Here is a 24,420-nt window from a genome sequence, read left to right on the forward strand (position 1 = left end):
ATTGCCAAACTGTGATCTGTGGATCTCTGGTAGCAGGCAGAGCATTGGCTGGTTGCATGATGCTGGCTCCTCCTACTTGCTTCCAGCTACTGAATTTCATTAAAAGAAACTAAAAATGATCTAGATACATTTGCAACTATAAGAGGGCGCTGGACACTGGGGTGCGTGTGTTCATCTCAGCGCATCTGTTGTAGCCCTCAGCACTTTAAGGAAAGGAACTCTGGACAATGTTGGAATGCTTTTGTAATATTACTTTACAATGCCTTTAGTTCTACATGGGTATTACGGAAGGCGAATGACAGGAGAGAGGTGGGTCTGTGCAATCATGAAAGGGAGAGGTGGTTTCTAGGTGACAAGCTTTCTATTAAGATCAGTTCCATATTATGGAAAAAGTTTGAGCACGCCCTGCTGTAGCATGATCCTCTTATATTTGGGTTTCTAAATCTTCAGGGAAATGTTCAAATTAAAAAGTACACTGTTTCTGTTGAAATAAAATTATCATAACAATATTTCTGTTCATATTAGGCTGTATACCTTCCTCACCCGTATTGTCCAGCTGAAATCTTACTCTCTTTGTGACATCACTATTAGATCTACACACCCTGGCTTCGAAATTTAGACCCAGATTTGCGTGTGGAATCCATGGCGTTTGGATCTGAGGTTTTCTGATTTGGGGCCCATGTCTAATTATCTGTGATGATGGTTTTGCTTTAGAAGCAGAGGTTCTGGGGAATAATGAAGGATAATTCTTTAAGGCTAAAAATCCCATATTCAGGCAAGTTTCCCTTGTGATACAAAACAAGGAAGAAAAGCAAAATCACAGTAGGAATCAGGTAGAGATTTGCTTCTAACTAGAATGGGCTTCGACATTTTCCACGAGGCACTTTAACTAAAACTTTGAGCCAGGGGCTAGAGCGGTGAGACTCCAAATACTAATTCCTCCCAGTTTAAATGTGTTTTCCGTAACAACGCTTCTGTAAGGGGAAGAAATCTAATACTAGAAAGACAGCCCCAGTACCTGCATGTGCGAACTGCATGGTAAAATATTAACACCAGAAACAAAAACCTGAATGCATCGTGCACAAAAAGGCAGAATGGAATGGAATGTCAGCTGCTGAGCCGCTGCCTCCTGGGCATAATGCAGATCCTCATGGAAGCAAAGAATACTTCAATTTCCTTTCTAGGAGGTCAGACCTGGGAGCTATAGGGTTACCAAGCAGTCAGATTCCAAGAGACGTTTAAAATGTAATTGCCCGGCTGGTTTTGGTTAGCCACGCGGTTACCGTTGTACAAAGGCTGCGATGAGAAAGTAATGGGCTGGTTGGAGTGAGAGTTCGCTCATGGACTTTTCCTTGCAGGGTTGAGGAGGGCAGCTAGAGCTCCTCCCCTGACTCCTACCGCTTTTGGCATCCAGGGTAAAATAGAATAAGGAGGGGTTTGCAGGTTTGCTCCATTTTGCTGATGCTTGCGCTGCGTCCATAACTTGTTCCAAATCGAAAGCATGCATCAAATGATAAGCACCCTTTGGTCTTTTGCCACGGTTACGGCGCGGAGAGGGCAAGGGAAGAACCTCCTCTGTGGCCCACAGGAAGGTCTATCTGTTGCTTTTTTGTGGTCTGTGGCTGGAGGTGAGCCACTAGTGCCACAACCTTTGGTGACTCTGCCGTGGTAAATAATGATAATGAGTCAGAATGTCAATCATCCCTTAACCATGGATGTGTCAGTAATGTACAATGGGAAGGGGAGAGAGACTAGTTTTGGACTTAATCTGGACACCTAATACACATGAATGACAGCTGCTCTTCCTTTGCCCCTCTCTAACTCCTCCCTGTAATGTGATATGGCTGAACCAGTTGAAATAAAACAATGGCCAGCTCAACCTTTGTTCATAAGGTTGGGCTCAAGTTGCAAATTTCAGATGCAGAGTCGATCATCTTCTGGGATTTGGTTTGGCCTCATTCAAAAATGAGTTCTTGGGCAAAATTTTCAAAAAGCCTACAGGATTTAGAAGCCTGTATCTCTCTGACCTCTTGCATAGCACAGTCCATAGAATTTCATAGAGTTACCCCTGCATTGAGCCCAGTTGTTCCTAGTCACTTTTGAATGTGGGACTCTGGCATTTTTGAAAATTATATATCTTATTTTATTTTTATCCAGATCCCGCTCTACCCTATCGATCACAGTTCTGTCTTAATTCACATTTCCCCAAAATTCAGAGATGTACAAATCCAGGGCTTCGGTTCACTTCCTGCTTTGTTCTTGAGGCTGATGAAAGTTTCAGTCACTTTTTTCCACTATTATTTTTCATTTCCATTGCAGTCCCTGCCTTTCCAGATTCTGGTCAGCACTGGATGTGGAAGCACCAAAATCCAGTGAAAATCACTATTCTCATGGTGTCTCTAGCCTGAATGGCTGTGGGAGATCCCCGAAATCTGGAGACAGAGAGCCTCCTCTTGTGAACTCAGTTTTGTGGATGCAAGAGAAGTTTGGATAGTCCTAATACATTTCCATCTTCTTCTGCACATAGAAAAGAACCCCTGTATCTTTGCACGTTTGGTCACTAAGGGATTTTTTAATGTTTCTGTTTTATGTACTATACATGCCTCTTAGAACAGCCAGGATTGTGGCATAACATAGAGAATCACAATATTTTTTCTTAATGCTTAACGTCTAACACATTTTGTTTTCACATTCCATCTTTGGAAAGTGTTTTAAACATAATAACCACTTTTCTAGCTTCTCTGTTGTACATTTGGAGCCTGAACCTAGGTGTACACTGGTGTGTGCGTACAGGGGGCTAGTTAGACATACGACTATTCATTTGTGTGTAGAATTTCCATGCACAACTCTAAGTAACTCCATGTGAAAATTAGATGTGTCATGTGCACGCTTTGTGCATTGGGTTATGTTGTCTAACTTTTGTGAAAATAAGGCCCTTAAAGAGAAAAAGTCATTACTGGTCTAGCATGGTCATTTTTTAACTTTGCTAAGAATTGTTCTATTGTTCTCAGCAAAAATAATCGTGTCTCATGTCATTTCACCACAAAGCATAATCATTTCTACTGTGAAATGGCTTTGGGTGTCTGGAAAAAATATACAGCACGCTGATTCACTGTCAATGACATCACACTCATGTCAGCAACCCCCCAGTGAATATGCAAGGTCTGACAGTTTGCCTTATTATGAAGAGAAATTCCATGAGCGACAAGGTGGGTGCCTACAACAGTAGAAATTCCATGTCACGCTCCAGGCCACGCAGCTCTCCGTGGATTTCCCAGGTGCCTGCTGAAATAGAACTTGTTTTGCTGGCAACCAGAAGAGCCCATGTAGCCTGCGCCAGCCTTTCCTCCACTGCTGAGGTCTTCATTTAGTCATTCCCATGTGCCAACAGGGCAATTAACTGTATCGTGGGTGGGCATGCTTCAGGACTGGCGCAGAAAATACTTTTGTAATACTTTGCACCTCCCACCCAAGGATCTTGCAGTGTTTTTCAAGCGCCAATAAGCTACGCTTCATAACACCCCGATAAGACAGCTATTACTACCCCCATTTTACAGATGGAGAAACTGAGGCACGCAGCACTTCAGGTCCTTGCCTAAGGTCACACAGCGAGATGATGGAAGAGCTAGGACTAGAACCCAGCTCTCTGCCTTTTACTTTAACTCTAGATCACATTTCCTTTCTTCTTGAGGCACCTTTAACTGAGGAGGCTCTTGGGCATCAATAACATTCCCATAAACTTCAATTACAGTAATCTGTAGACGACGTTCAGTCTGATAAGAGAGCCTGGTTCAGATTGTCCAGTCACTCGCTAATAGCAGGTGTCTGCAATGTTTGGCTTGAATTCAGAGGAAGCCAGCCATCAGCACTCGACAGCTCTGAACATACAGCCAATGCTATGGATGCCTTCAAAGCATGTCCATTAGGACATATTGTGCTTTCCAGCCTTAAGAACATTGCTTCTTTTCTTAGTCCATATGTGCCCATTACTCAGTTGCCCTCCATGTCAGTCTTGCATAAATAGATTGGTAACTGTACTTTTGCAGGAGAGCACAAGCCAGATGTTTCCAAGAGCAAATAATGGAGGAGGATTAGGAAGCTCAGACCTGCAAGGATTATGGCAAATATCAGCATTCCCTGCTGGCAAAGCTGTCATAGTGGGCAATGTTTCATCATTGGGTCTAGTTTTTGCAGTGGAATTGGGAGGCAGGCAAATTTTGGATCTACTGTTCATTGAGCTTGATTCCTGGTTTGTGCTGACAGAGTCGAATGAGTGTCCTTTAAGAATGATGTATTTTACAGAATGAAATTGCTTTCTGCAGACATCATCCCACCTATGATATCTGCAAACTACTAAAACGGGGATGGAGGGCTAATGCAGCTTGAAGAGATTTCAAAAACTCCTTTGGGGTGTTTCAGAAAGCTGCTTCTACCTTCGTATATTGCAGAAAGGGTCCTCAGAGTTCCTGATATTTTCTCAGCCTCTCCTGTCTTTCGAAGACCCCTGTATCCTGCGCAATCCATTATTATTATTATTATTATTACTATTATTATTATTACTGAGCACCCAAAGCATGCTAGGCCCGTTGTGGAAACAAGTGCAGGCAAGATCCCTGCCCTGATGAATTGGCCTGTCACTTCCACCATGATGCAAGGTTCGGTTTGACCCGCGCTCATCTCCAGATCTGTGTGTGGAGATCTCTGAACCCTCTTTAAGAATGGATTTATCTCTTCCCTTGAGAAGAGATGAAAGGGTTATGTCCCCCACCTGTAGGCACCACAGAAGGGTCTCCACAGGCCCACATGAAGGACAGAGGCAGAGACTGGAGGGCAGGAGGGAGGGATGCCTAGGCTGGGGGACATGTATCATTCACGCTCTGGCCTAAAAAAGATTGACTTTAGTTGGCATCGCAGGTGACCAGTGCTTCTGAAAACTAGGCTCCTTTAGGATGTCTCAGGTTGGGCAACTAAAAATGGAGACACACAAAACCAATAGTCTCTTCTGAAAATTTAGGTCTAAATAATGAACAGAACTAACTAGTCAGTGAATCGGAAGGTCTGTGTTCATGGTTAGTGGTTTTCTGCTTTTACATCTTATCCTCTCTTCAGCCCTCACACACACTGACATGCATGTGTCCCACCGAAACCCTCTCCTGAACGACTCTCTGTGACAGAAATCCCATAACCCCAGGCCTGTTAATTATGGATTCCTATCTGCTCTAAGCATAAGACCCATTAAAGTAATTACACTTGCTCTGGAAGTCAAATCCTTTTAAGTGAGTGACTCCAGCAGCTGCAGAGACCTCAAAACGCTGTTTGTCCCAGCAAAGAGAAAGTATGTGCTAGCGGTGGTGAGTCAAAAAAGGCAGGGGAAATAAACATTCTGACCATAGTCTGAGTGAATTGAAGTGAGCGTCTGGGGCACTGCTCGCCTACCCCGCCTCGTCTCCTGGCCTTCGGATTTTGTTAATAATTCCAGCTTGGTCTGGTGGGTTTGCTTGAGCCCTGGGATATGAAAGCCCTCTCTCTCTCTGTCCAGCTCCACCAGAAACATGAGTTTATTATTTTCCACACTTCACTGGAAAATAACAGACATGAGGCATCTCTGCAAGTTTACATTTAAGCTTTTGGCTGGTTTCACCCCAACTGGAAGCTGAAAAATAAAATCACAAGCAGAACTAATACAGTTCAAGGTAAATTTCTAAATTCACAGAACATCGGTACAGGATGATTCTTTGCCAGCCAACTCCCCGCCTGGCTACAGCAAGTGAAATTCCTACAGCGTGTGCCTGTCTATGTATCCACAGATAGCAGTGACATAGCGAGAGCACACACACATTTCTGCATACACATCTGCACACAAACTTCTCTAAAACATACTTTTTTACTGAGTTACAACATTGGTGCAACAATCACCTAAGTACATAGGGGTATTTTCAACTGTCTATTTAGTTAGCAATTTTCCTGGCATCTCTTCCCCGCCCCTCTGTGGCACCCTTTATTGCACAATTCAGCCATTTAAATAAATTCACAGAAATGGCATCAGTGCATTTGGTGTGAGCACAGTCAAGCTTATGTGCTTTGTCTCAGAACTAGGCTATATCTTCTGCGGGATGTTCTGATGATAATTCCTCCTCCTATGCACAAATTCTCCACTCAGATTGTAAACGTTTTGGAGCAGAGACGGTCGTTCTGTTCTGTGTTTGTACAGCACCTATCACAATGGGGTGATCATAGCGCTACTGCAATACAAATAATAAATAAGAATATTAAGTAACAGGCATTCTTAACTTGGATTTCCATCAGAGGTTGGGAACAAGATCCATGCCGGCGGTAGCGGGCAAGGGCTCAGTCCCAATTAAACACGACAGTAGAAAGCCCAGTCCAATGCAAATTTAAGATTCTAGCACATTTCAGGAAAGAAATACGAACAAGAGCCAGATCTATTAGCTATCAAATTGATTTCTCCTGTTACAGAGCTGGTCCTTTTTTCTTCTTTTCCTCTTGCTGGTTGGGGTTACGCATTTCTTGTGCTACCCAGCCAGCATATTTTGACCTTTTCCTGAGATCCCCACTTCCTTGTTTCCTCTAAGCTGTTTTTCTCAGTCCTCTTTCTAGCCCACAAAAAACCACCATCCCTACCGGCATGAATTGGCACCCACCCTGGCAGTCTCAGGAGAGCGTCCAAGGACAGAGTGTTCCATGTCTTTCGAAAGGTGTGGTCCATCTTGGCCACACCGGGCAATATGCGGGAAGTCTGTGCTGCTATTGCCCACTCTAAACCTCCTCTGTAGATAAAGCCTCTAGGGTTCTCACTGCAACACCCTTCACCGGTGCTATGTACATTTCAAACAACTGAGCACCGGTTTCACTCCAAGAATCAGTTTATTACTCACTTTGATCATCTTGTTTGTCATTAGGATATTCCTCAGCGGGGTGGTTAGGTTAGATTTTGAATAGCCACAGGAATGCCAACATTTCTAGTGCCATCCCAGGAAATGAGAAGTAGCCACACATGCCTAAAAGTCAACTCTTGTCCTCTGCAACATTCTCCTGGATCAATATCCTGATATTAGTATCCTGCAGCACGGGGGCTTATCTCCTGTCAAAGCTGAAGGCTAGAGTAATTGGGCAAGTTTGGAAGATCTATTGGCTATGGCGTTAGGAAATCCGTGAAGAAACGAAAGAGGAGAGCATAAAGAAGGAAATTACCATGCACCCTGTCAGAGCCATGCAAACCCGACATATCGTCCTAATGATTTCATGGGTGCAGTTTTCCACTTAGACCAGTTAAAGGCTGAAGAGTGGAGTTTAGTAATGATTGTATATATATATTTTATATATAATATTATACAAACAAATAGTCTTTAAGGCACGACAATGTGATGTTTCATGGCATTCACACAGGGAAATTAGATAAAAACATAAATACTCTTCCTGGAAGGTTGCAACATAAAATGACTTTATGTCTTAGGATTCTAAATGATAACACACAAGAACCACAAAACAGAGACATACAAAGCAGGCTGCTCCCCAAAGCAGAGAGGCTCCACTCATTCCACCTTACTCTAGGCTGGCTGGCTGCAAACTGACCCTGATCACACACTTCTCTGCAGAGCCTCCTAGCCTGCAAGCAGGACCAGGAAACCCTTTACATTGAAAGTAATTTAACACAGTTTTCAGTACACCACAGGCAACCAAGAGAAGTGTAGGTGCTTTTGATCATTGGTGAATTTCACTCAATTGGCAGCTCAGCAGAATTGCAGGATGTTCAGCATTCTGTTTCCTGCTTGGCATAAGAGAGAAGACAGTTAATGATCTGGAGATCCAGTATGTGAGATTTTATCTGCCCAGACCCTCAAGCATATTATTTAGTGACTCTTGGCCCAGTTCTCTGCTGAAGGAACTTCACCGAAATCAGTTGAGTTATGCCAGCAGAGAACTCGGCCCATTGCATGAAAATAAGGAGAATAACAAACTGAGGGCCCAGTCCTGCTCCTCTGATTCATGCACTGAAGGAATCATGCAGGGTGGGCAATGGGTGAACTAGTGCAGGGAGGGGCAGGCTGGGAGAGCTGCATATTTCCTGCCCCCCACTGCAGCATGTTCAAAGGACACAGCTCACTGGACCTTCTCTTTTTCACCAAATCCCCTCTAAGGTTGGGACCCCCCTGTGAGGAAAGCCTTAAAGACTGCTTGGGCACTGCAGTGATCACTCAGTGCTAAGGTGCTTGCAACAGATTTTTCTTGTGTTCGGTTTCGTTTGGCTGTGCTTAACAACCAGAACGTCACAGCACCTGCCCAGATGCTCTGTCTGGGAAGTTCAGCCCTTAAAGGCATAGTCTGCACTACCACTCATGCTGCCAGGGAGTGTGTCTGGGTGGTGGGGGAAGGGGAGATGTTGATTCCGGAGACAGACTCTGGATAGGCATGGGGCTTCCATACTGATAGCCCTGTGTCTCTGGCAGATCTCAGAGATTCATGGAGTTTGAGCCTGTACCATTGATATCTTCCACAGAGTGGGAGATAGGCAAACATTGATCACTCAGTGGAAGAATGCAGAGGGAACTCTATGAGGAGGACCTCACAGAGTTTCTTCACCTTGAAGGGATTATTACCATGTAGGACTACAACTATGGCCTGAATATCATAACCTGATGGGACATGCTGCTTGGAACACTATGTGCATTAAAATATTACTGGGTTTTGTGTGTATATAGACAGAGAGAGAGAGAGAGAGAGAGAAGAATCACCTGCTATTGTTAACCTCATATGTCTGAGGATGATGCTGGTCCTACAGGTTAATACAGATAGAATGCAAAAAGATATTGGCAAATATTAATTGGAATAAAAACCAGGAATATTCTTTGTTCTTATTCCTTTTCTGGGAACATTCATATGAGTGATACTGGTTTGCGAGAACCATTGTGGAAAGCAGAGGTTTTGCAAATCCTAGTTTAAATCTAAATTCATGTGAAAGTTGACATTGGAATGTCACCATTCACTTGCCAATTTGGTAATCTCTTGCATAGTCCTTCTCAAGTTAATACAAGTCTGTCATCCAAACAGGGGTCAGAAACAATGCCATGTGATGGAGGTGACCAATCACACACTAAAAATTATAAATAATGAGATGGACATAGTGAAAATGAAGAGTTTGTGCACAACCATGAGTTTGAAATAGTCACCTAAAGCATTGATATGAATAAACCATGCAGCTCTAGTTAACGTGCAGGATGGCAGCAGAAAAAAAGACATGAGAGAATCAAAGAGGCCAGATTTTCAACTGAGTTTCACTAGAGTGAACACAGTGACTCTACTGAAGTCAATGGAGTTATTCCATTTTCACCCTGGTGTAACTCAGAGAAGAATCTGGCCCAGGTTGAATGGGCACAGACTCTGTGTTAGTTAGAGATCCTTCAACCATGAGCAACAGGCTTTGAATTTAGGTATTTATTTTTGGGGTGGGGGAGCAGGTTGCTGGTAAACTAGAGAGCTGCAGAATCAAATGCTCTTCACATCCCATAAATGATTGCATCTAGTCCTTCTGATTTGCTTCTGGGCAGAGTCTTTGCAATATGCTGTCTGATTGCGAAAGGAATTGCTTGATATCTCCTATGCCAGGATATCCTGTGGATAAGTAAATCAAGCTTTCTGCTCAAATCAGGGTCTTCTGCACAGGTCCAGTGTTCAACCATTCTGCTTCAGACCTCTTTCCCTGAAGTGACTTATCAGATTGAATGAACTCATCGCTGTGAAATCTGCAAGAGAGACTTCCAGCGGAGAGATTCAGTGGTCAGACTTGGGGTGTGTGTGTGTGTGTGTGTGTGTGTGTGTGTGTGTGTGTGTGTGTGTGTGTGTGTGTGTGTGTGTGTGTGTGTGTGGAGGGTCCTGCATATTATCACAGCTGAATCTTTAACCTGAATTCTTGTTGTCAACAGACAGTAGCTCTATGGGATATGAGCCTGAGCCGAGAGCTGTGTTAAGCTTATCTCAGCTGGAGGTTGCTCACTGTGTATCTTAAGAGGACCGTCTCATTTTTGTGTGTGTGCATGTAATTTATTTACCAAGAAAAAACTCAGCTCAGATGCAGCATCTGGTTTCCAGTGAGGTTCCTGCTTCTCACCCAATTTTCCAGCTGGGTTGACTTATTAAGATACAAAGAGGTCAACAGACTTTGCCCATGGCCACACAGCAAGTGAGTGGTTGAGCCAGGAAGTAAACCCAGAGGCGTTTACCCCCTCACATTAAAATATTCTTTATAACAAAAAGTTACTGTGCAGACTGCAGTGACCAGTGCTGGAAAATACCAATAACTGCTACCATTTCTTTTTCTTTTTTAAAGGCTTTAGTGCACATCCTTGGCCTATCAGCCTGGCAACAAAACTTTAAAGAAACCCGGCTTGCATTGTGCCTCATTGTTTTCTCTGGTCTCATTACAAAAATCATGTCATTTTCTAAAGAATGGAGGGGTTCTTTTTTCTTCTTTAAAAAAGGCCATCTTGCCACTCGAGAAAAAGCACCTCAGAATGCAGGAAAAATCAAGCAAGGCTGATCGTAACTTGGCTGCTGAGGCCCTCCTGGGGCTGTTCCAGCAGCTGAGAATAATAGGAATGAAGCAGCAGCAGTCTGGCCATGACCCTCTCCTCCCCTCACCATATGCCATCCTATAAAAGGATGAAGAGGAAGGGCTATTTTGCCAAGTCTGTACCACTTGCGGGAAACCTCTTCCACAGGTGGATTGCCTAATGGTCAAATTGGTCAGCTTTACAGCCCCTTTATGCTGCTGGATAATCAGGACGCAAAAGAGAAAAGGGCCCGCCTATATACCAGAAACTGAGAGCTGTAATGCTGCACACACCTATCAGTAATGCTTTTTTACAAGGACTTTGCATTCCTCAGCCTTATTTCCTTTGCACTCCCTTTTCCCCTGCAAGACCTTTGGATGGCTGGGATCCAGGAGATCTTCTGTTAATGGGTGTTTCCTTCCCTTCTAAAGGAAGGGTCTGGGACAAGTAGGATCAACCACTGAGCTAATTTGGTGCCAGTTTGAACGGTTACAAGAGCCTCAAAATGAGCAACTTTGCTCTGGAGCCAGTGCCAAGATTTCATAATTTTCTGCTTTTATTAATTTGTTTACAGTCCTGTCTCCCTTGAATGGTAAATTTCAGACCATAGAACTTGCTGCCATCCACCCCTTCTCCTTCTTAACCATGCTGATGGGCTCAGAGTCCAGTCCCGTTAGACATGCAATAGAAAGTATGAGTGGAAAAGACAAAAAGCAAAATAAAAAACCCCACCCCAAAACAATATGTAAAACTGATGTCCTGGCTCAGACGTGCACGTCTCAGGATGGGACCGTTCCAAGACAAACAGGCTGCGTTATCACACCAGACTCCCTTGGCAAGGCGTATGCTGTAACGGCCTGAAAACATATTTTTATGTGGATAATGGACAACTAGTTACAAAACAAACACTCAGCATGTTCACAGGTGCTATGTTCCATTGTGTTAGCCAACCAGATGTTCTGTACTGGGACGTTCGCTTTGGCCTTTTCTTGTAATGAAATGTCACTTTCTGGATGAAATAGAAAGAAGCCCTGTACAGTTTCCTAGAACGAGCTCTGCATTTAATTTGTGCACTATTAATATATCTGTGTCTTTGTATTGGGCAGGGTACCAGTCAAAACAAACATGTAAAACTTGACCTTTATAAATTAACTACCACAGGGCCATAAAAATCAGTACGTCCTATGATACCTGATGCTGCAAAAGCCACCTAGTTAGCATTCAAACCCAGGGTTTCACCAGGGTGTCACTTGGAGGCCAGTTCAGACCTCTGAGAGCTTTGTGGGCCAGATCGGCTGCTGAAGTAAATTGGCCCAGCTCCACTGATTTCAATGGAGCGATGCTGATTATGCACCAGCTGAGCATCTGGCCCATTGCTTTCATGCAGCCAGCCAGTTTGTGCAGGCCAGCAATTCTTGCCGCATGTTTTGCTCCAGAAAGTAATTGTTTTGGAGGAACGTTTGTAACCTATTGGTGGAGTATGTTCCCTGTGTTTCTAGCCCTGTAAAGGGAGGGATGCCTGCACCTCTGTCAGGGTCTAAGGAGAAGGGAAATAAGGTTGTTTTAAACCATGGCAGGCTGGGGCATAAAGGCTAATACATGGGATAGAGAAGCAAGCATTTCTATTAAACAGCTACTTAAGCATGGCTTCCTACCTTCTGCTCATGCAAAACTAATAGCCTGCAAATTCTAGGAATGGGTGGACTGGTTCTTATGAAATAAGCACTGGCCAGAACTTCATCCCTCTCTCTAAACTAAGCTTAATATTTAAGGGTTATTTTAGTTTGGATAAGAACCCTTCCCTCTTCCCACCTCCTTCCCCAGGACCTCAGACATGACGTGCCTCCAAATCAGTGTGGCCCTGCAAACAGTCCCACCTTCTCCCTTCCCCAAGGAACTCCACACGTTCCTGGCTCTCTCCCATTGACACCCCATCGGAGTTCTATCTGTGAAGCCCAGTTTATCCAGGCTGAGTCTTCCCAAAAATCTAACTCACCCCAGCTTCCTCCAGTGTAAAAACATTCTCCCACTGCGTGAAACTCATTATTACCTCAGCTCCTTCCCACTGAAATAACATCCCTGGCTCCCTCTCTGCAAAATCCCATCATACCTCTTCTCCTGCCTCTTCATCTGACTGCCAAACTGGGCCTTTCCTTTGTCACCACAGTGGTGAGGGCCAGCCGACTGGTACCTTCTCACCTGCACAGTTGAGAATGTATTCTCTAGATTGCAATACATTCCGAGGACTATAAAACCTCATGCTTCAGGCCAGAAACAACCACTCACCGACACGGACTGGGAAGAAACTTCCTCAGGTCCAGAATTGTCCACCACAGGATTTCTTGGAGTTTATAATAATAGAAATACCTAGCTCATTCTAGTACTTTTCATGTACAGAACTCAGAATGCTTTGAAGCAGCTGGGACTGGTCACTGTTGGAGTAAAGCTGCTGAGCTAGAAGGACCACTGGTTTGATCCATTAGGGCAATTCCTATAACTCTACATGAGACATTTCTACTCTCTGGCTAAATAGTGTGGATCAAATTCTCATTTGCACAACGTAAAGGGGCTTTATAGTGGATGCAAATGTCATTTGCACCCACTGTATTGTCCCTTTACAGTGCCAGAGTGATGTAAAGCAGCCTTCGTGTAAATAAGAATCAGGCCCGGTGGGTGGGTCAGGCAAAGAGAGATCATTCAGATAATTAGTGCTGCTAGGCATTTATTCTGAAACACTCGGACACAGTCCATTCCTTTTCAGTTAATAAGCCATCTGTATGTGGGCTGCTTGTAGCAATGGAGAGCAGTCTTATTTTTTCACTCAAGACATGATGTATAATTATATAGCTGACATCAAACATCAGCAGATTCCAAGTCAAGGGAATGAATTTGGTCATGTTCCTGTAATTCCATTTCCATGTTAACAATGTTCCCCCTTCTTCAAATTATATTTTTTATTGAAAGCCTCAAAGGTCAACCCAGACATTCAGAGAAAATTTGTAACTCTGAGATTGCTTAGTATTCGAGCACATACAGCACAGCCGGACATTGCTCTGTGTCAGCAAATGAGGAAAATGAAAGCCATGGCCAAGTATTACAATAGCGCTGGAGATGACCTTTTAAAGCATATGTCATCCTAACAGCTTCAGCCATATGACAAATTTGCCGTTCATATACAGTAGGTGGGAGCTGAGGTTTTCAACTAAAAATTATTTTGAGTCTTGCCCCTAGGAGAGGTATGTAAAGAGCATAGCTCTGCCTTGCTTTTGAAGATGTCCCCAGGGTAACTCAGATGATGCCAACTACACATTTTTCATTCAACGTTTTTGCTATAGCTTTCTTTCTTTCTTTCTTTCTTTCTTTCTTTCTTTCTTTCTTTCTTTCTTTCTTTCTTTCTTTCTTTCCAACCTTGCAAACCGTCAGGCATCAGTGTAACGTTTCTACTTGGCCAAGGCATCAGTGGAAGTACTTGAGTGAGTAAAGTTAGGCAGGTGCCTAAGAGTTTACAAAATTAATGCCTAAGAAGATAGATAGATAATATAAAGGTTTTCCTTATCAGTTTAGGGTATCAGTTCCTCAAGGTACTTAAGCACATGCCTAATTTTAAGCATCTGTGTCGTGCCATTGAAGTTAATGGGCTTACTCAGCTGCTTAAATACATTTCCAAATTGAGAGCATAACTAATCAAACCTGAGATTACTAATATGGAGATCGTAACAAATTAAATCTGAGATTATTAATAATGAACAGATTTTACCTATTTGGGTTTACTTTACACAACATTTGCTCTTTGTTTGCTTTAGGCACATTGCTCAGCTTGGCCACTAAAAACAGACTGGTTAGCTTCACTTCATTACCACTCAGTTTACTTTCTGGTTTTCATGAACTCTCTAGCTCAGTGTCGGTGTTCAGCTTCACAGTCCTGCAGGGGATGTTTCCTTACCTTCCCCTACAAGGCACAAACCCCCACAATTTTTCACTGACATCCAAAAGCATGCAAACAGCTTATGTTGGCTTTGGGAAAGTCTTTACCCTAATGTTACAATGCCTAAATTTGGAGGTTAAACACTTACCGGGAGAATGTCTCTTTAAAATATTAGAGATAGACTAGGTAGGTGAGGTAATATCTTTGATTGGACCAATTCTATCTCTGTGAAGCTTGAAAGCTTGTCTCTTCCACCAACAGCAGCTGGTCCAATCAAAAATATCACCTCACCCACCTTGTCTTTCTCATGTCCTGGAACAGCTACCACAACACCCGGCTACAACAACTCTGTGAAGAACAATGGAAGATCTTTAAAATATTGTGAGAAATAATAAACCTTTCCCTAGAAAGTTAATTTTACTTGGGTAACACTCACCAACAATCAATGCTGAAAGATTTAGGGCCCACAGCTATCATTTTAGTATGGACTCTAAGGACCTGATCCAAAGCCCCTTCAAGTCAATATTCCTATCTATCTGGCCCCCATGACCATGCTATCTGAGAGTGTCAATGTTTCTAATAGATTTGTCTTACAACACCCCTGAGAGGCAGGGAAGTGTTGTTATTGCCATTACCCAGATGGGGAAGTGAGGCACCGAGAGGCCAAATGACTTGTCCAAGGTCATAGGAAGTCTGTAGCGTAGCAAAGAATCAAACCTGGGTCTCATAAAACTCAAGATAACACCCCAACCACTGGCCCATCCTTCACTTTGGATGAGGGCTCTTTTTTTCTGAACACTCTCCTTTCCACCAGGGTTCAAATTAAACCAAAAATCATAATCAGATAAGGTTAAATATTTTATGCGGACACAATGTATAGTGTGCTCACATCTCTCCCAAACTCCTGCCCCCGTCCCTGTTGTCCTCTCCTTCCTTTAAAGCACTCTGTGTGTACTCTTGTTAAAATGATGCAAATGTTGACTGGCCCCTTCATTGATTGAAGCTCTAAAAGTGAGGAAACAAGCCTCAGATTGCCGCACGTTGCTTTTAAAGGCACTGTTCTTCAGGGTGCCCCACATGGAGACAGCCCCGCGTGTTTGACATGCTGGAAAAGTACAAGCCAAGCTTTCAATTTCTCTGCCGGTAACAGTGTCCAGAATCAATATTACATAGTACTAAACAATGCAGAAGCACTTAGAAGAGAATGTGTGACTTGGAGTACTGATTTGGATATCTTAATCCTTGGAATACATTGACTTGTATAATTAAAATAGTACTGCAAAGGGGAAGGCAAATCTTTCGCTTCATATGTCCCCAATTATGACTCTAGCTGTTTTATTTCTGTAAATGGGTATTTGTATAGGGGAAGAAAAGGTGGTATGGTGGGATGTGCTTAATTTATAATTATTCCAGGCAACCAGGGAGCTGCCAATGGGGGAGATGAAGAAACTAGAGAAAATATTGTACACCTATCTCCCCGAATAAGCACTCAAGCTTTGCAGAAACCACTGGGACAGTTCCTCAGCTGGCAGAAATCACACTGAAATCCACAGAGTTACCCTCATTTGCACCAGCTGAAGATTTAGCCCACTATGTTTGTGTTGTAGAACTTTAGCATGAATGTTTTCACTGTTTTGCATAATTTTGTATCCTCCCTCCTTACATTTAATTATATGTGAAGGCTTGGTCTTTTTGTTTTGTTTTTTGTTTTGCATTGTTTTGAGGTTTGTTTTGTTTTTTTGCCTGAGGAATACAAAGTTTCATGCAAAAGCCAAGTCCACTCAGAAATGGGCTCATTTGGCCTTGAAAACAGGCCTGTTTCTGCTTTGGATTTTTGTGCATTGTAGCAGGTTGGTTTTTTTTTAAAGATAAATGGCTGATTTTGATTTTTGTAATGAAATATTTTAGAAATGGAACTTTGAGTAGTTCTTAATTTTATGACGCATATTTACCACACACACCGGTGTTGATCTAATTCTAACATCCTGGGTTTGAGAGGAGTGTTATATTAAGCAATAAGTGTTTACAGAATCATCTGTTGTATCCAGCAAAAGACTGATAGAATGTCAGCAGAGCTGGCAAGCTGATAAAGACTTTAATTCAGGAATCCAGTAACTAATACCCCATTGATGTTAAATGACACTGGAACTTGTATAGACTAACTGATGGGGACCTGTGCACGAGCTTCTGATACCAGAGACTGGTTCGCTGGAAAATGACAGAAGTGAATCCCTAATGCTTGGGTATTCAAACTGTTCTGTATTGTTCAACATGCAGATAATATTATTGGTGTCAGGGTCACATTAAATAACATCTGCCTCACACACAGAAGCCAGCATGCTCAGTCAGAGTTAAACAGACTGAATGGCTGCCAAGATTTTGGGGATGGAAGTTGTTTCTCCTGCCAGGACTTGGGAGAGTATTTTTCTCTTAAAAAATATTATACATGGTTAGCACATTAAAATAGCAAGTTCTTTCTTTCTTTCTTTCTTTCTTTCTTTCTTTCTTTCTTTCTTTCTTTCTTTCTTTCTTTCTTTCTTTCTTTCTTTCTTTCTTTCTTTCTTTCTTTCTTGGGGATGGGGAACTATTGGTGGCTGTGACATTGTGCTAAAGCATGAAAGCCCAAACACAGAGTTTATGTGATTAAGTCTGTGGCTTAGACTCCTGAGTACCATAGTGGATCGAACCCAGTGTGTGCCTTTAAGGAAAAATAATTAAAAGCACATAGGAAAAACAACTAACCCAAGAACCCCCCAGTTCTCTCACAAAACCTTTCTAGCAGTGAGCTCTACTAGAGGGTGGAGTAGTCTCCCCAAGGGAAATGGTGGAGGCCGATCTCTGAAATCATTTAGAAATGGACTGGACAAGGCACTGGAGACTACTAGATGGAACAATCCTGCACTAAGCAAAGAAAATAGGTCAGTGTTTCTCAGTGACTGGTCCATGGACTGGCGCTGGTCCCTGAGATCTCCCTGACACAGTTTAGGAAGGCAACAAGCCAGTCCCTGGTATCACCTGCTCTAGGTGACCTAATAGTTCAGTAAAGGGCCTGATTCTGATTCCACTTTCATTTTGCTTAACTCCTACAGCTGACCTGAATGCTTCCCATAGTGAAAGCAAGCTTTGTCCATTTGTTTCAGTGGGCATGTCTGCACCCCTGGTGCTTCTGAAAGGCCCCTAAATATTTCCTATTACTTGAGTTTGAGAAGCAGGATATTTCAGTGTACAATTCTTAGAACACTGACCGGCAGTTCCATTTCAAGAGCCAGACAGTTACCAAAATTGCAATTCTCCTTTGACTTCATTGGAGACATACTGGAATACTCATGTAAATAAGGTTTTCAGGAAGGGACTGAAGCTTATTCTTGTAGAATTTCTGGTCCAGCTGGAGGCAGGCAGGGTTGGGAAATCTTACAAGAATTCCTGTCCAATTTTTCAGACAGGAACTAAATAAACATCATAGCTATTGGTGATTATCTGTATCTCCAGGCCTCTGCAGATATGGCCATCACTCGGTTTTACTTGATTAATTTTGGTTACACTTTGTGTTAATGTTCCAAATGAGCATTTAATTAATTAGATTCAGAAGCACATGTGTGGTGTAGTAAATAAATTAAACAATTAAAATATTAATATACGTATTTAAAAAAAGAAAAGTTAAATGAGAGGTAACCACGTGATGAGTAACTTATGTAATACGAGATCTTAAGAATTTAAATATCATTTTACAATTAATTGATATGTAATTACTTTTTAAGAATCAACAAAATCTTGATTTTACATTACACCTTAGTAGACTCTCCAAACAGAATTTAATAATTGCACAATGGGCATGGGTCAAGGTTATAGATGTGATTTTACCACTCATTATATACATTTTAGTAATCACCCATTATATTATTACTATACACTAAATATCTTACTGCATCTAAATGATGTATTTTTCATCAATATTGCCCATAAAAAGAGTTACTCAGATGCATTCTCAGTGGATAAACCCTGACCATAATGTGTCTTTGAGAATCTTCATTTCAGGGCACACTTGTGAATTAATTATGAGGAATACTTATTTCAGTCAATAGTCTCACTGGATTTATTCAACTTCTGATGGAGTATTGAAATCCTCTAGGAGTATCTGATAAAAGAAAAATAGTCTTTCTGGAGGAGGAAGGCCTTGTAGTTAGCGTGGGTGAAGTAGGAAATGAGCAAATAGAATTTAAAAGAGTTTCTTGATGATAAAACAAGGGTATCATTTGAAAACAAATTGAAGCTAAAGAAGTAAAGGGCCAAATTCTCCTGTGTGGTGCAGCTGCTTTGCAGGGAGGAACAGTTCAAGCTTTTTCCAGGCTGCTCTGATGATATGACCCAACTTTGAGCATATGGTACCGTCCGAGGGATCAGTGGAGAATTATGTCTTGATGGCCCATTTACTATTTGTCTTCTCTGGTTAGTCCAACAAAAAGGCTAATCAGTTACAGAGTTGGGGGAGGGTTTTTTGTGGACACCTGCCTACTAAGAACTGGACTGAGAGACCCATCGGCTAATTTCACATGGTCCACTGATGAACAGATATCAGGAGGCAAAGACTTTGAGTCACAATTGCATGGAATAAGACTTGAATCAGTGATCTAGGGTTGAAAGGTTCTGAAGCTCAGTTCCAATCTCTTAAGCTATGTAGTTTCTTGTTCCATATTTTTAATTTGTCAGTATCTGATTGGACAATTCTCTGGGTGGTTGTTGTTATGTATAAGTATTTAATTTGTTCAATGACCCTAACAGCAGTTCCCATTCTCTTTATTGCTTTCCAGTGTAAAAAGGGTTAATGTATTCACTCTCCTTCTGTTTTTTGTTTTTTTATCTGTCCTTTGGTTTGTGCTGAATCTGAAGCCTGAAATGACGATCAATGGCACAGATTATTTCCTTGCTGTCAGCTATTGACTTTCTCTCAGTCTCTGGTATCAAGGCTCCTTTTCCAGGGTGATGCTAGCAGGGCTGATGGCGGGGAAGATGAAGAAAAGCTTGATGGCCATCTCCCAGCTCATTTCAAAGCACCTTTAATTGGATATCCATGATGCAGGAGGGGAATCACCTGATAAACTCAACTTAATGCAAAGTCAATGGAGAGATTCGGGGTGCTGGGGCTGGACCATCTCAGTGATAAGGCCAGACAACTGTCTTGGGTATTTTGAAAGGACTGTTAATTTATATGATGGATTTCCCCCTTCAATCCATTTTGAAAAATGATTTTCAGAAGCAGAAACCCCAGCTGAGTCCATTAACCAACCATTTGCTATGGGAACCCTGGCCACCTACACACATGTCTTCACTTCAGTAAACCAGAGAACAAACATTTAGGGCTAGCCTGTGCCTTTCTAATACAAGTAAGCACTTACAAGCGTAACTTCTTTAGCGGGAATCATTTAGGGTCAGGGTTATAAGATTTGAACCTGGGGTACATTTAAATGACAAATTATTACTCCTGGTGTAGCCACCCAAGCTGGTCAGGTCAGATGGTGGGTTGAGCAATAGGTGGGAGTTGAGCAATAGGCCAGCAAGCCATTGTCATAAAAAAGTTACATTATAGACACAAAACAAAGTACCTATTCTACTAAATGACATGATAGACAGGGATCATGGACATGAACAAGGCTCCTAAGTGACATCTGATGGTGGAGGCAGGTTTCAGATTCAGGGTATATAAGAGAAAATGGATTAACGTAGTAGAGAGATTAGAGATAGTTGAGACTTAACAGGTTTAATAGCTGAGTTTGGATAAGATGTTATTTCAGATTGTTGTCTTCCAGTGCATCTGAACATGGAGATGTCCACGACAATCCAGGGAGGTAAGGTTTCGTGCATCCATTGGTTTCTATCCAATTTGTCTCTCTGTCTAGCATATTTAAATTCCTATAACCCATAATGAAAGGCGTAGTATAATGATGAAATCATGACCCCATTCAAGCCAATGGCAAAACTCCCAGTGACTTCAGTGGAGTGAGGCTTTCTCCCTAAGTACTTGAAGTCAGAAGAAAGCTGCATGGCATACAGGAAGGTTGTGTGTGGTAGCTTGGACTCAACAGCTGGAAACCAGAGCAAGTAGCCATGCAGGCAGGTGGAATGTGAATTGGAAGACGGACCTAGATGGGTGGTATGGTTCCCCTAACTTGTTGAGGAGGGAGAGCAAGAAGCAAAGATCTCTGGAGAGTTTTCCAACCTAGTTTTAAATAATTCCAAAGTGTTGAAAGAAATACCTATTGGCAGTTTCCTGGGTAAATTTTCCCCAGGTGAGAGTTGGCTGGGAAACAGCCTTTTGGCATGTGCCAAGGCATTTCTTGAGGGAATGAATTAGGTGCCAGGCTCGCTCCACACATAACGGCTGGAGGAGGAGGAGGTGGTGGGGTTAAGTTTGAGATTTAGGCGTCTAAGTACTTTTGTGGATCTGGGCCCAAGTGTTTATCTTGTTGATTTATTGTGCATTTCGTTCAGCTCTTTTTTTTTGTTGTTGTTGCTAATCCCTTGGTTTTTTGTATTTTTTGACCTATAATTTTACCTTACACTTATAACCATAAACTATTGCTTTTGTTTCCATTGTGTCTGCTCTTGGTAATTTCAAGGAATAATAGTCAAGGGCTTGCCCATCAGAGCCAATGGACAGCCCCTATTGACTTCAGTGGGTTTTGGATCACACCTTAAGTAAGGAGGAAAAAATGATGGGGCACACTCAGAACACACCTCATGTCACTGTAGAGGGATGAGGGAGGTAACCTGTATCTCTGAGCTTTAGAGTCAAACAAAATCATTGCTCGTTTGAGAATAGTGGAAACCTTTTTAAATTTACCCTCTCCAAAAATGACGACCTCTGAGAGCTTGATCCTTTACTTAAATGGAGCAAGAGAAGGACCTTAGTCAGTGTTAGGTTTTTGCTTAGGAAAAGGCAGCCATGACATAAACATTCATATTTTTCGAATCCAAAGACTTCTGGATATTGGGGCTGGGGATCTCTCGGGAACAGGGTTAGTGGATAGAGCAGTGCACTGGGACTCAGGAGACCTAAATTCTAGTCCCAGCTCTGCCACTGGCCTGCCTGGGTGACCCTGAGCAAGTCACTTCATGTCTCTGTGTCTTATTTTTCCCATCTGTAAAATGTGGATAATGACATGGACCTCTTCTATAAAACACTTTGAGATGTACTGAGTTAGGTCAGAACTCGATATTAATATTATGAGATATACCCTGTAACTCCGACTTCCAGCTGGGTTGGAAATATCACCAAAATAGCCCTTCCCATAGAATTCCCCTCTAGTGGTTCTACCTGAAAGCACACAGCCCAGAAATTCTTGTTTGGCACAAGTTATGGACAAAAGTGCCAGGGCACTTCTTATTTTAGCCAAACCGGTTTGTCTATCCATAATACTATAAAAGGCTTTAAGTTACCACAGTAGTCAGCTCACTGTTTACTCTGTCTGACATGATTAATGTGGCAGTTTCACATTAGTAACCGTTTTTCTCCACTGTGGGAGTAGTCAATGGATTCCCTTTGTTGGAGTCCTGAGAAGAGCACGCTTGTTTTCACGCCAACCTCATCATTGTGTAGCGTCACTTAAATGAAGAAAAGTAACTCTTTAACTGTGATTTCTTTTATCAATGGAGGAATCAGCAAGGCATCTTTCTGCAAAGTGTAATTCAGTTACAAGTGCTGGTGAAAGCTCACACGTGCCCTCTCTCTGTGGGGTGGTCCCTGAGTTTGTAGCACTAACCTTAGTTTTGAACAATTTAAGAGGAAAGGGACTTTGAGCCTGCTTGGGAAAATATTATAAGAAAGGATGGCTCAGGTTTACAACAGAACCACTGCTGCAGAGTAAGCAGGTCTGACTCTGCTTCCACTGAAGTCAATGAGAGCTTTGCTTTTGATTTCAGTGGAAGCAGGATTGGACCAAAGCTAGCAATGATGCATTGACAATGGTTTGAAATAGCAGGAGAACGGGGAACGTTGAGTGATACAGGAACAAAGATGATAACATCCTCTGAGATCTTCAAATAACTGGTGCTACAGGAGTGCAGAGTGCTGTAAAAAAATAGACAGGCCAAATCCTGCCCTTAGATATAGATGAACAACATCCTTGTCTTCAAAAGGAATTGTTTATGGACAACACAGGGCAGAATATTCTGCTTAATAATTAACCCCCACAACACTGCCGTGAAGAATATATAGGATGATCATTTTACCCATCTCCCTTTGCTGCCACTTCATTACACAGAATTAAATACATCAACAGTACAAAACTGTTTAGGATAGGAAATGGAAGAAAAGACAGTATTTAATTGAAACGCTGGGGCATTTAGCTGGGCAGAATGGTCCAGACCCTCAAAGTTATTTGGGCACTTAACTCCCATTCAAATCAGTGGGAGTTAGGAACTTAAATACTTTTGAGGATCTGGTCCCATGGCACTACCTAAGTTACAATTTGGCCAGGACATCAGGATAAACACCACCATGGTTGCAAAAATTGCAGGATCGCGGTGTTCCATAGTTACATTCACCACATAGGGAGTGCCACTAAAGTATCCTCACTAAGAACCTGCTCCTGCTCCTAGGGCCTGATCCATAGTCCACTGAAGTCAATGGGAGTCCTACTGACTTGCAAAACTCCCACTGACTTCAGTGGGAGAGGGATCATGCCCTAAGACAGGTCTACTAGTCCTGGTATGTTTTAATTCAGGATGGGTAGAATTGGGTGACCACAAAACAGGAATTTCTCTGATCCCAGCACTTCTGGCCATTTCTCTGTGCTGACTCCAAACCTTTTGCAATCACCCCGTCACTAATTTAAGACAGGACTTTAATTCCATGTTTTATTTACTAGAAAGCTACCAAAACATCTGGCTGTTGTTCCTCATTTGGAACTCTGAACAGCTATTGATAAAACAACTGAAATCTTTGACCATTCATTTCAGAATTGACCATAAAACATCCCCTGGCCACCTATTGATCAATTTGTTGTCCTTAGTACATTGTCAGTCTGGTCACACCTCACTACCTATGTGCAGCAGCATCTCCAGTTCTAGGATTATTCCTGTGCTTGGTATGATCATTAGCATGTCAATACATCTCTTAAGCAGAGAAACAAGATCATGATTATAGCTTTTGCAGCCATTAATACATGCAGTGGTTACATTTGACTACAAACTTGGTCCTTCTGCATTAATCGGTAACACAGTCTGATGGCTCTCTATATTTCCTCACCTGATTACAGCTTGCCTAGCAGGAGTACATAATGACAAGTCCAATTCATGAATTAAACAGCAGGGCTTCAGTCCTAGTTCTGATGCGATGCTTAAAAGAACAGCCCTGCTAATTTTTTAGATTTTCAAACATTTTTAAAAACAACCTATTGAAAATGCCCTCTTAGAAACCTGAGTGTCTTATTTTGAGAGATACCCTCCAATTTAGCAGCCTGTCGTTGCGGTATTTGCAATGAATTGCAGGTACAAGGGATACAATTTAGTCATCTGGCTATATGCAAATCAAGAGGTTGGATGGACGTCTGAATCCTCTCTTTTTCACCCACCATTGACTGCAGGGCTGAGGTCCAATTAAAAATATTTGCACGGTTATGGTCAGAAAAATGACTGTGTATTCATCGTGAGGCGGTCAGGGTGCTGGCCTGCAATGTGGGAGACCCAGCTTGATTCAAAGCAAAGTTCTTCATGCCAGATCACTCTGAATCCAGCAAAGAAGGGACTTGAATGTCGGTTTTTCAGATCCCAGAACAGTACCCTGACCATCAGCTATACAGATCCTCTCTTGATTTCCACCCCCACCATCCATTAACCTTCCCATTGAAAGCTTTGTGGAAACTGATATACCTCTGTGAAACATTTTGGCTTCGATGAAACAACATATTTCACTGAAATGAAATTTCAGCG

Source organism: Chelonia mydas, chromosome 10 (genome assembly GCF_015237465.2).
Source record: "Chelonia mydas isolate rCheMyd1 chromosome 10, rCheMyd1.pri.v2, whole genome shotgun sequence".
Lineage (NCBI taxonomy): Eukaryota > Metazoa > Chordata > Testudines > Cheloniidae > Chelonia > Chelonia mydas.